Raw genomic sequence first — 10,234 nt, forward strand, 5'->3', positions numbered from 1 at the left:
TATCAGTGGTTATATCAGTGGTTATGTCAGTGGTTATGTCAGTGGTTATGTCAGTGGTTATGTCAGGGGTTATGTCAGTGGTTATATCAGTGGTTATGTCAGTGGTTATGTCAGTGGTTATGTCAGTGGTTATATCAGTGGTTATGTCAGGGTTATGTCAGTGGTTATATCAGTGGTTATATCAGTGGTTATATCTGTTACGGTTTTCTAGTGGTGATGAAGGAGAGTCGGACCAAACTGCAGCGTGTCGATTATGATCCATGTTTAATACAACAAAGATACACGAACTTACAAAAACAATAAACGAAACCGAAACAGCCTATCTGGTGCAAACTAACAGAGAGTACACATAGGACACTAAGGACAATCACCCACGACAAACTCAAAGAATATGGCTGCCTAAATATGGTTCCCAATCAGAGACAACGATAAGCACCTGCCTCTGATTGAGAACCACTCCAGACAGCCATAGACTTTGCTAGATAACCCACTAAGCTACAATCCCAATACCACCACCAAAACCCCAAGACAAACACACCACAATTACAAAAACCCCATGCCACACCCTGGCCTGACCAAATACATAAAGATAAACACAAAATACTTTGACCAGAGCGTGACAATATCAGTGGTTATATCAGTGGTTATGTCAGTGGTTATGTAAGTGGTTATGTCAGTGGTTATGTCAGTGGTTATATCAGGGGTTGTATCAGTGGTTATGTCAGTGGTTATGTCACCTGGGCTGGTTATGTCAGTGGTTATATCCGTGGTTATGTCAGGGGTTATATCAGTGGTTATGTCAGTGGTTATGTCAGTGGTTATATCAGTGGTTATATCAGGGGTTATATCAGTGGTTATATCAGTGGTTATGTCAGTGGTTATGTCAGTGGTTATGTCACCTGGACTGGTTATGTCAGTGGTTATGTCAGTGGTTATGTCACCTGGACTGGTTATGTCAGTGGTTATATCAGTGGTTATATCAGTGGTTATATCAGTGGTTATGTCAGTGGTTATGTCACCTGGACTGGTTATGTCAGTGGTTATGTCAGTGGTTATATCAGTGGTTATATCAGTGGTTATGTCAGTGGTTATGTCAGTGGTTATATCAGTGGTTATGCCACCTGGACTGGTTATGTCAGTGGTTATGTCACCTGGACTGGTTATGTCAGTAGTTATGTCAGTGGTTCTGTCAGTGGTTATATCAGTGGTTATGTCAGTGTTTATATCAGTGGTTATGTCAGGGGTTATATCAGTGGTTATATCAGTGGTTATATCAGTGGTTATATCAGTGGTTATATCAGTGGTTATGTCATCGGACTGGTTATGTCAGTGGTTATATCAGTGGTTATGTCAGTGGTTATATCAGTGGTTATGTCAGTGGTTATGTCAGTGGTTATGTCAGTGGTTATATCAGTGGTTATGTCAGTGGTTATATCAGTGGTTATGTCACCTGGACTGGTTATGTCAGTGGTTATGTCAGTGGTTATGTCACCTGGACTGGTTATGTCAGTGGTTATGTCAGTGGTTATATCAGTGGTTATATCAGTGGTTATGTCAGTGGTTATATCAGTGGTTATGTCAGGGGTTATATCAGTGGTTAAATCAGTGGTTATATCAGTGGTTATATCAGTGGTTATGTCACTTGGACTGGTTATGTCAGTGGTTATATCAGTGGTTATATCAGTGGTTATATCAGTGGTTATGTCAGTGGTTATGTCAGTGGTTATATCAGTGGTTATATCAGTGGTTATATCAGTGGTTATATCAGTGGTTATATCAGGGGTTATATCAGTGGTTATGTCAGTGGTTATATCAGTGGTTATATCAGTGGTTATATCAGTGGTTATGTCACTTGGACTGGTTATATCAGTGGTTATATCAGTGGTTATATCAGTGGTTATATCAGTGGTTATGTCAGTGGTTATGTCAGTGGTTATGTCAGTGGTTATATCAGTGGTTATGTCAGTGGTTATATCAGTGGTTATGTCACCTGGACTGGTTATGTCAGTGGTTATGTCAGTGGTTATGTCACCTGGACTGGTTATGTCAGTGGTTATGTCAGTGGTTATATCAGTGGTTATATCAGTGGTTATGTCAGTGGTTATATCAGTGGTTATGTCAGGGGTTATATCAGTGGTTAAATCAGTGGTTATATCAGTGGTTATATCAGTGGTTATGTCACTTGGACTGGTTATGTCAGTGGTTATATCAGTGGTTATATCAGTGGTTATATCAGTGGTTATGTCAGTGGTTATGTCAGTGGTTATGTCAGGGGTTATATCAGTGGTTATATCAGTGGTTATATCAGTGGTTATATCAGTGGTTATATCAGGGGTTATATCAGTGGTTATGTCAGTGGTTATATCAGTGGTTATATCAGTGGTTATATCAGTGGTTATGTCACTTGGACTGGTTATATCAGTGGTTATATCAGTGGTTATATCAGTGGTTATATCAGTGGTTATGTCAGGGGTTATATCAGGGGTTATATCAGGGGTTATATCAGTGGTTATATCAGTGGTTATATCAGTGGTTATATCAGGGGTTTTATCAGTGGTTATGTCAGTGGTTATATCAGTGGTTATATCAGTGGTTATATCAGTGGTTATGTCAGTGGTTATATCAGTGGTTATATCAGTGGTTATATCAGTGGTTCTTTGTTCTTAACTGACTTGCCTAGTTAAATAAAAGTAAAATAAAACTCATCGGTACAACACAAGACATGCAACCAGTCCCCGGTTCAGAACAAGAGGCTGGGAACTGTCTGCCAGCCCAGATTACTCAATAACAATAAAAAACAGATTAAAAAGAACACTGTACGAAACCACGGCGACTGTAAAGAGACACAGACATTTCGACTAGGCTGTCATTGAAAATAAGAAATTGTTCTTAACTGACTTGCCATGTTCAATAAAGATTAAAAAACACCAAGGCCTGTTCACCCCACTACCATCCAGAAGGGGAGGTCAGTACAGGTAAATCTGAGAGACTGAAAACAGCTTCTATCTCATGGCCATCAGACTGTCAAATAGCCATCACTAGCTGGTTACCACCTGGTTATTCAACCCTGCATCTTAAAGACTGCTGCCCTATATACTTTAAAAATAGAACATGAATAATGGAATAAAGTGAAAAGTATTAAATATAAAAACTTAATTGTATTATTTACGTAAGTATTCAGACCCTGTGCTATGAAAATCGAAATTGAGCTCATGCGAATCCTGTTTCCATTGATCATTGTTGAGATGTTTCTACAACTTGATTGGAGTCCACCTGTGGTAAATTAACTTGATTAGACATGATTTGGAAAGGCACACACACCTGTCTATAAAACCCAAGTCATGAGGTCAAAGGAATTGTCCGTAGAGCTCCAAGACAGTATTGTGTCAAGGCACAGATTTGGGGAAGGGTACCAAAACATTTCTGCAGCATAGGATGTCCCCAAGAACACAGTGGCCTCCATCATTCTTAAATTTAAGAAGTTTGGAACCACCAAGACTCTTCCTAGAGCTGAACACCCGGCAATACTGAGCAATCAAGGGAGAAGGGCCTTGGTCAGTGACCAAGAACCCAACGGTCACTCTGACAGAGCTCCAGAGTTCCTCTGTGGAGTTTGGAGAACGTTCCAGAAGGACAAACATCCCTACAGCACTCCACCAATCAGGCCTTTATGGTAGAGTGGCCAGATGGAAGCCACTCTTCAGTAAAAGGCACATGACAGCCCGTAAGAAACAAGATTCTCTGGTCTGATGAAACCAAGATTGAACTCTTTGGCCTGCATGCCAAGCGTCACGTCTGGAGAAAACTTGGTAGCATCCCTACAGTGAAGCATGGTGGTGGCAGCATCACTATTGTGAAGCATGGTGGTGGCAGCATCACTATGGTGAAGCATGGGGGTGGCAGCATCAGCGGCAGGGACAAGGAGACTAGTCAGGATCGAGGGAACAATGAACGGAGCCAAGTACAGAGAGATCCTTGGTGAAAACCTGCTCCAGAGTGCTCAGGACTTGAGACTGGGGTGAAGGTTCACTTTCCAACAGGACAACGACCCTACTGTAAGCACACAGCCAAGACAACAAAGGAGTGGCTTCGGGACAAGTCTCTGAATGTCCTTGAGTGGCCCCGCCAGAGCCCGGAACTTGAACATGATCGATCATCCCTGAAGAGACCTGAAAATAGCTCTTCAGCGACTCTCCTCATCCAACCTGACAGAGCTTGAGAGAATGGGAGAAACTCCCCAAATACAGGTATGCCAAGCTTGTTGTAACAGTTTTCTAGTGGTGATGAAGGAGAGTCGGACCAAACTGCAGCGTGTCGATTGAGATTCATGTTTAATCAAATAAAGAAACACGAAACACTACACAAAACAATAAACGTAATCGAAACCGAAACAGCCTATCTGGTGCAAACTAACAGAGAGTACACATAGGACACTAAGGACAATCACCCACGACAAACTCAAAGAATATGGCTGCCTAAATATGGTTCCCAATCAGAGACAACGATAAGCACCTGCCTCTGATTGAGAACCACTCCAGACAGCCATAGACTTTGCTAGACAACCCACTAAGCTACAATCCCAATACCACCACCAAAACCCCAAGACAAACACACCACAATTACAAAAACCCCATGCCACACCTGGCCTGACCAAATACATAAAGATAAACACAAAATACTTTGACCAGGGCGTGACAGAACCCCCTAAGGTGCGGACTCCCGAACGCACAACCTAAACCTGTAGGGGAGGGTCTGGGTGGGCATCTGTCCGCGGTGGCGGCTCTGGTGCTGGACGTGGACCCCACTCCATAATTGTCTTAGTCCACCTCCTTAGTGTCCCTTGAGTGGCGACCCTCGCCGCTAATCATGGCCTAGGAAACCTAACAACGGGCCCCACTGGACTGAGGTAGCTCGGGACCGAGGGGAAGCTCGGGACCGAGGGGAAGCTCAGGAGTGAGAGGAGGCTCAGGAGTGAGAGGAAGCTCAGGAGTGAGAGGAAGCTCAGGCAGGTTGATGGATCTACCAGATCCTGGCTGGCTGGTGGTTCCGGCAGATCCTGGCTGACTGGCACTTCTGGCGGATCCTGGCTGACTGGTGGATCCTGGCAGACTGGCGGATCCTGGCTGACTGGTGGATCCTGGCTGACTGGCGGATCCTGGCAGACTGGCGGATCCTGGCAGACTGGCGGATCCTGGCTGAATGGCGGATCTAACTGATCCTGGCAGACTGGCGGATCCTGGCTGACTGGCAGATCCTGGCCGACTGGCAGATCCTGGCGACTGGCAGATCCTGGCCGACTGGCAGTTCTGGCGGATCCTGGCAGACTGGCGGATCCTGGCAGACTGGCGGATCCTGGCAGACTGGCAGATCCTGGCTGACTGGCACTTCTGGCGGATCCTGGCTGACTGGTGGATCCTGGCAGACTGGCGGATCCTGGCTGACTGGTGGATCCTGGCTGACTGGCGGATCCTGGCAGACTGGCGGATCCTGGCAGACTGGCGGATCCTGGCTGAATAGCGGATCTAACTGATCCTGGCAGACTGGCGGATCCTGGCTGACTGGCAGATCCTGGCCGACTGGCAGTTCTGGCGGATCCTGGCCGACTGGCGGATCCTGGCCGACTGGCAGTTCTGGCAGATCCTGGCAGACTGGCGGATCCTGGCAGATTGGCGGATCCTGGCAGACTGGCGGATCCTGGCCGACTGGCAGTTCTGGCGGATCCTGGCTGACTGGTGGATCCTGGCAGACTGGCGGATCCTGGCACTTCTGGCGGATCCTGGCTGACTGGTGGATCCTGGCAGACTGGCGGATCCTGGCTGACTGGTGGATCCTGGCTGATTGGCGGATCCTGGCAGACTGGCGGATCTGGCAGACTGGTGGATCCTGGCTGAATGGCGGATCTAACTGATCCTGGCAGACTGGCGGATCCTGGCTGACTGGCATATCCTGGCCGACTGGCAGTTCTGGCGGATCCTGGCCGACTGGCGGATCCTGGCCGACTGGCGGATCCTGGTCGACTGGCGGATCCTGGTTGACTGGCAGTTCTGGCAGATCCCGGCTGACTGGCGGATCTGGAAGAGTCTGATTGACTGGCAGATCTGGAAGAGTCTGGTTGACTGGCAGATCTGGAAGAGTCTGGTTGACTGGCAGATCTGGAAGAGTCTGGTTGACTGGCAGATCTGGAAGAGTCTGGTTGACTGGCAGATCTGGAAGAGTCTGGTTGACTGGCAGATCTGGAAGAGTCTGGTTGACTGGCAGATCTGGAAGAGTCTGGTTGACTGGCAGATCTGGAAGAGTCTGGCTGACTGGCAGATCTGGAAGAGTCTGGCTGACTGGCAGATCTGGCAGTGCTGGGCAGCCTGGCGATGCTGGGCAGACTGGCGATGCTGGGCAGACTGGTGGCGCTGGGCAGACTGGCGACGCTGGGCAGACTGGCGGTGCTGGGCAGACTGGCGGTGCTGGGCAGACTGACGGCGCTGGGCAGACTGGTGACGCTGGGCAGACGGGGGGCACTGGCGGCGCTGGGCAGACTGGCGGCACTAGCTGCTCCATATAGGCTGACAGCTCTGGCGGCTTCTTACAGACTGACAGCTCTGGCGGCTCCGTGCTGACTGGCTGCTCCTTGCAGCCTGGCAGCTCCTTACAGACTGACAGCTCCGTGCAGACTGACAGCTCCGTGCAGACTGACAGCTCCTTGCAGACTGACAGCTCCTTGCAGACTGACAGCTCATTGCAGACTGACAGCTCCTTGCAGACTGGCTGCTCCATGCAGACTGGCTGCTCTATGCAGACTGACATCTCTGGCTGCTTCATGCAGACTGACAGCTCTGGCTGCTCCATGTAGGCTGACAGCTCTGGCGGCTCCTTGCAGACTGGCAGCTCCTTACAGACTGGCAGCTCCTTGCAGACTGGTAGCTCCGTGCAGACTGGCAGCTCCGTGCAGACTGGCAGCTCCGTGCAGACTGGCAGCTCTGTGCAGACTGACAGCTCCTTGCAGACTGACAGCTCCTTGCAGACTGACAGATCCTTGCAGACTGGCTGCTCCATGCAGACTGGCTGCTCTATGCAGACTGACATCTCTGGCTGCTTCATGCAGACTGACATCTCTGGCTGCTCCATGTAGGCTGACAGCTCTGGCGGCTTCTTACAGACTGGCAGCTCTGGCGGCTCCGTGCAGACTGGCAGCTCCTTACAGACTGGCAGCTCCTTGCAGACTGGTAGCTCCTTGCAGACTGACAGATCCTTGCAGACTGGCTGCTCCATGCAGACTGGCTGCTCTATGCAGACTGACATCTCTGGCTGCTTCATGCAGACTGACATCTCTGGCTGCTCCATGTAGGCTGACATCTCTGGCTGCTTCATGCAGACTGACAGCTCTGGCTGCTCCATGTAGGCTGACAGCTCTGGCAGCTCCGTGCAGACTGGCAGCTCCTTACAGACTGGCATCTCCTTGCAGACTGGTAGCTCCGTGCAGACTGGCAGCTCCGTGCAGACTGGCAGCTCTGTGCAGACTGACAGCTCCTTGCAGACTGACAGCTCCTTGCAGACTGACAGATCCTTGCAGACTGGCTGCTCCATGCAGACTGGCTGCTCTATGCAGACTGACATCTCTGGCTGCTTCATGCAGACTGACATCTCTGGCTGCTCCATGTAGGCTGACAGCTCTGGCGGCTTCTTACAGACTGGCAGCTCTGGCGGCTCCGTGCAGACTGGCAGCTCCTTACAGACTGGCAGCTCCTTGCAGACTGGTAGCTCCGTGCAGACTGGCAGCTCCATGCAGACTGGCAGCTCCATGCAGACTGGCAGCTCCGTGCAGACTGACAGCTCTGTGCAGACTGACAGCTCCTTGCAGACTGACAGCTCCGTGCAGACCGGCAGCTCCGTGCAGACCGGCAGCTCCGTGCAGACCGGCAGATCCGTGCAGACTGACAGCTCCTTACAGACTGGCAGCTCCTTACAGACTGGCAGCTCCTTGTAGACTGGCTGCGCTGAACAGGCGGGAGACTCCGGCCGCGCAGGAGAGGAGAAAGGCTCTGGCTGCGCTGAACAGGCGGGAGACTCCAGCAGCGCTGTAGAGGAGAAAGGCTCAAGCAGCGCTGAACAGGTGGGACGCACTGTAGGCCTGATGCGTGGTGCTGGCACTGGTATGCCGTGCATGCTATGCCAAGCCCACACCTTTCTTTCTACTCTGTCCAATACATCCTCCACACTCTCAGACTCAGCACTCTGCTTCGCCGACAGCTCCAATTCCATCCATGGCTCTGCCCAGGGTCCTTGTCCGTCAAGGATCTCCTCCCAAGTCCATTTATCCAAAGAGTGCAGCCTCTCCCAATGCTGCTGCTGCCTCTGTTGCTTCTCCTGCTGCTGCCTTTGCTCCTGCTGCTGCCTTTGCTGCTGCTGCTGTTGCTCCTGCTGCACCTGTCGCTTCTCCTGCTGCTGCTGTTGCTGCTGCCTCTGTTTACCACGCCGCTTGGTCCTTGGTTGGTGGGTGATTCTGTAACGGTTTTCTAGTGGTGATGAAGGAGAGTCGGACCAAACTGCAGCGTGTCGATTGAGATTCATGTTTAATCAAATAAAGAAACACGAACACTACACAAAACAATAAACGTAATCGAAACCGAAACAGCCTATCTAGTGCAAACTAACCGAGAGTACACATAGGACACTAAGGACAATCACCCACGACAAACTCAAAGAATATGGCTGCCTAAATATGGTTCCCAATCAGAGACAACGATAAGCACCTGCCTCTGATTGAGAACCACTCCAGACAGCCATAGACTTTGCTAGATAACCCACTAAGCTACAATCCCAATACCACCACCAAAACCCCAAGACAAACACACCACAATTACAAAAACCCCATGCCACACCCTGGCCTGACCAAATACATAAAGATAAACACAAAATACTTTGACCAGGGCGTGACACTTGTAGCGTCATACCCAAGAAGACTTGAGGCTGTAATCGCTGCCAAATGTCCTTCAACAAAGTACTGAGTAAAGGGTCTGAATATTTATGTAAATGTGATGTTTCTGGGTTTTTTGATTACATATTTGTAAAAAAAAATCTGCAATCCTGTTTTTGCTATGTCGTTATGGGCAATTGTGTCGATTGATGAGGGAAAAAAACCAATGTAATCAATTTTAGAATAAGGCTGTAAAATAACAAAATGTGGAAAAAGTCAAGGGGTCTGAATACTTTCTGAATGCACTGTATATACTACATGTGAAGTTACTGTATACACTGCATGTGAAGTCACTGTATATACTACATGTGAAGTTACTGTATACACTGCATGTGAAGTCACTGTATATACTACATGTGAAGTCACTGTATATACTAAGTCACTGTATATACTACATGTGAAGTCACTGTATATACTACATGTGAAGTCACTGTATATACTACATGTGAAGTCACTGTATATACTACATGTGAAGTCACTGTATATACTACATGTGAAGTCACTGTATATACTACTGTATATACTACATGTGAAGTCACTGTATATACTACATGTGAAGTCACTGTATATACTACATGTGAAGTCACTGTATATACTACATGAAGTCACTGTATATACTACATGTGAAGTCACTGTATATACTACATGTGAAGTCACTGTATATACTACATGTGAAGTCACTGTATATACTACATGTGAAGTCACTGTATATACTACATGTGAAGTCACTGTATATACTACATGTGAAGTCACTGTATATACTACATGTGAAGTCACTGTATATACTACATGTGAAGTCACTGTATATACTACATGTGAAGTCACTGTATATACCATGTGAAGTCACTGTATATACTACATGTGAAGTCACTGTATATACTACATGTGAAGTCACTGTATACTACATGTGAAGTCACTGTGTATACTACATGTGAAGTCACTGTGTATACTACATGTGAAGTCACTGTATATACTACATGTGAAGTCACTGTATATACTACATGTGAAGTCACTGTATATACTACATGTGAAGTCACTGTATATACTACATGTGAAGTCACTACATGTGAAGTCATACTACATGTGAAGTCACTGTGTATACTACATGTGAAGTCACTGTATATACTACATGTGAAGTCACTGTGTATACTACATGTGAAGTCACTGTATATACTACATGTGAAGTCACTGTATATACTGCATGTGAAGTCACTGTATATACTACATGTGAAGTCACTGTATATACTACATGTGAAGTCACTGTAT

The sequence above is a fragment of the Oncorhynchus tshawytscha genome, linkage group LG08, assembly GCF_018296145.1.
Source record: "Oncorhynchus tshawytscha isolate Ot180627B linkage group LG08, Otsh_v2.0, whole genome shotgun sequence".
NCBI classification, from domain to species: domain Eukaryota; kingdom Metazoa; phylum Chordata; class Actinopteri; order Salmoniformes; family Salmonidae; genus Oncorhynchus; species Oncorhynchus tshawytscha.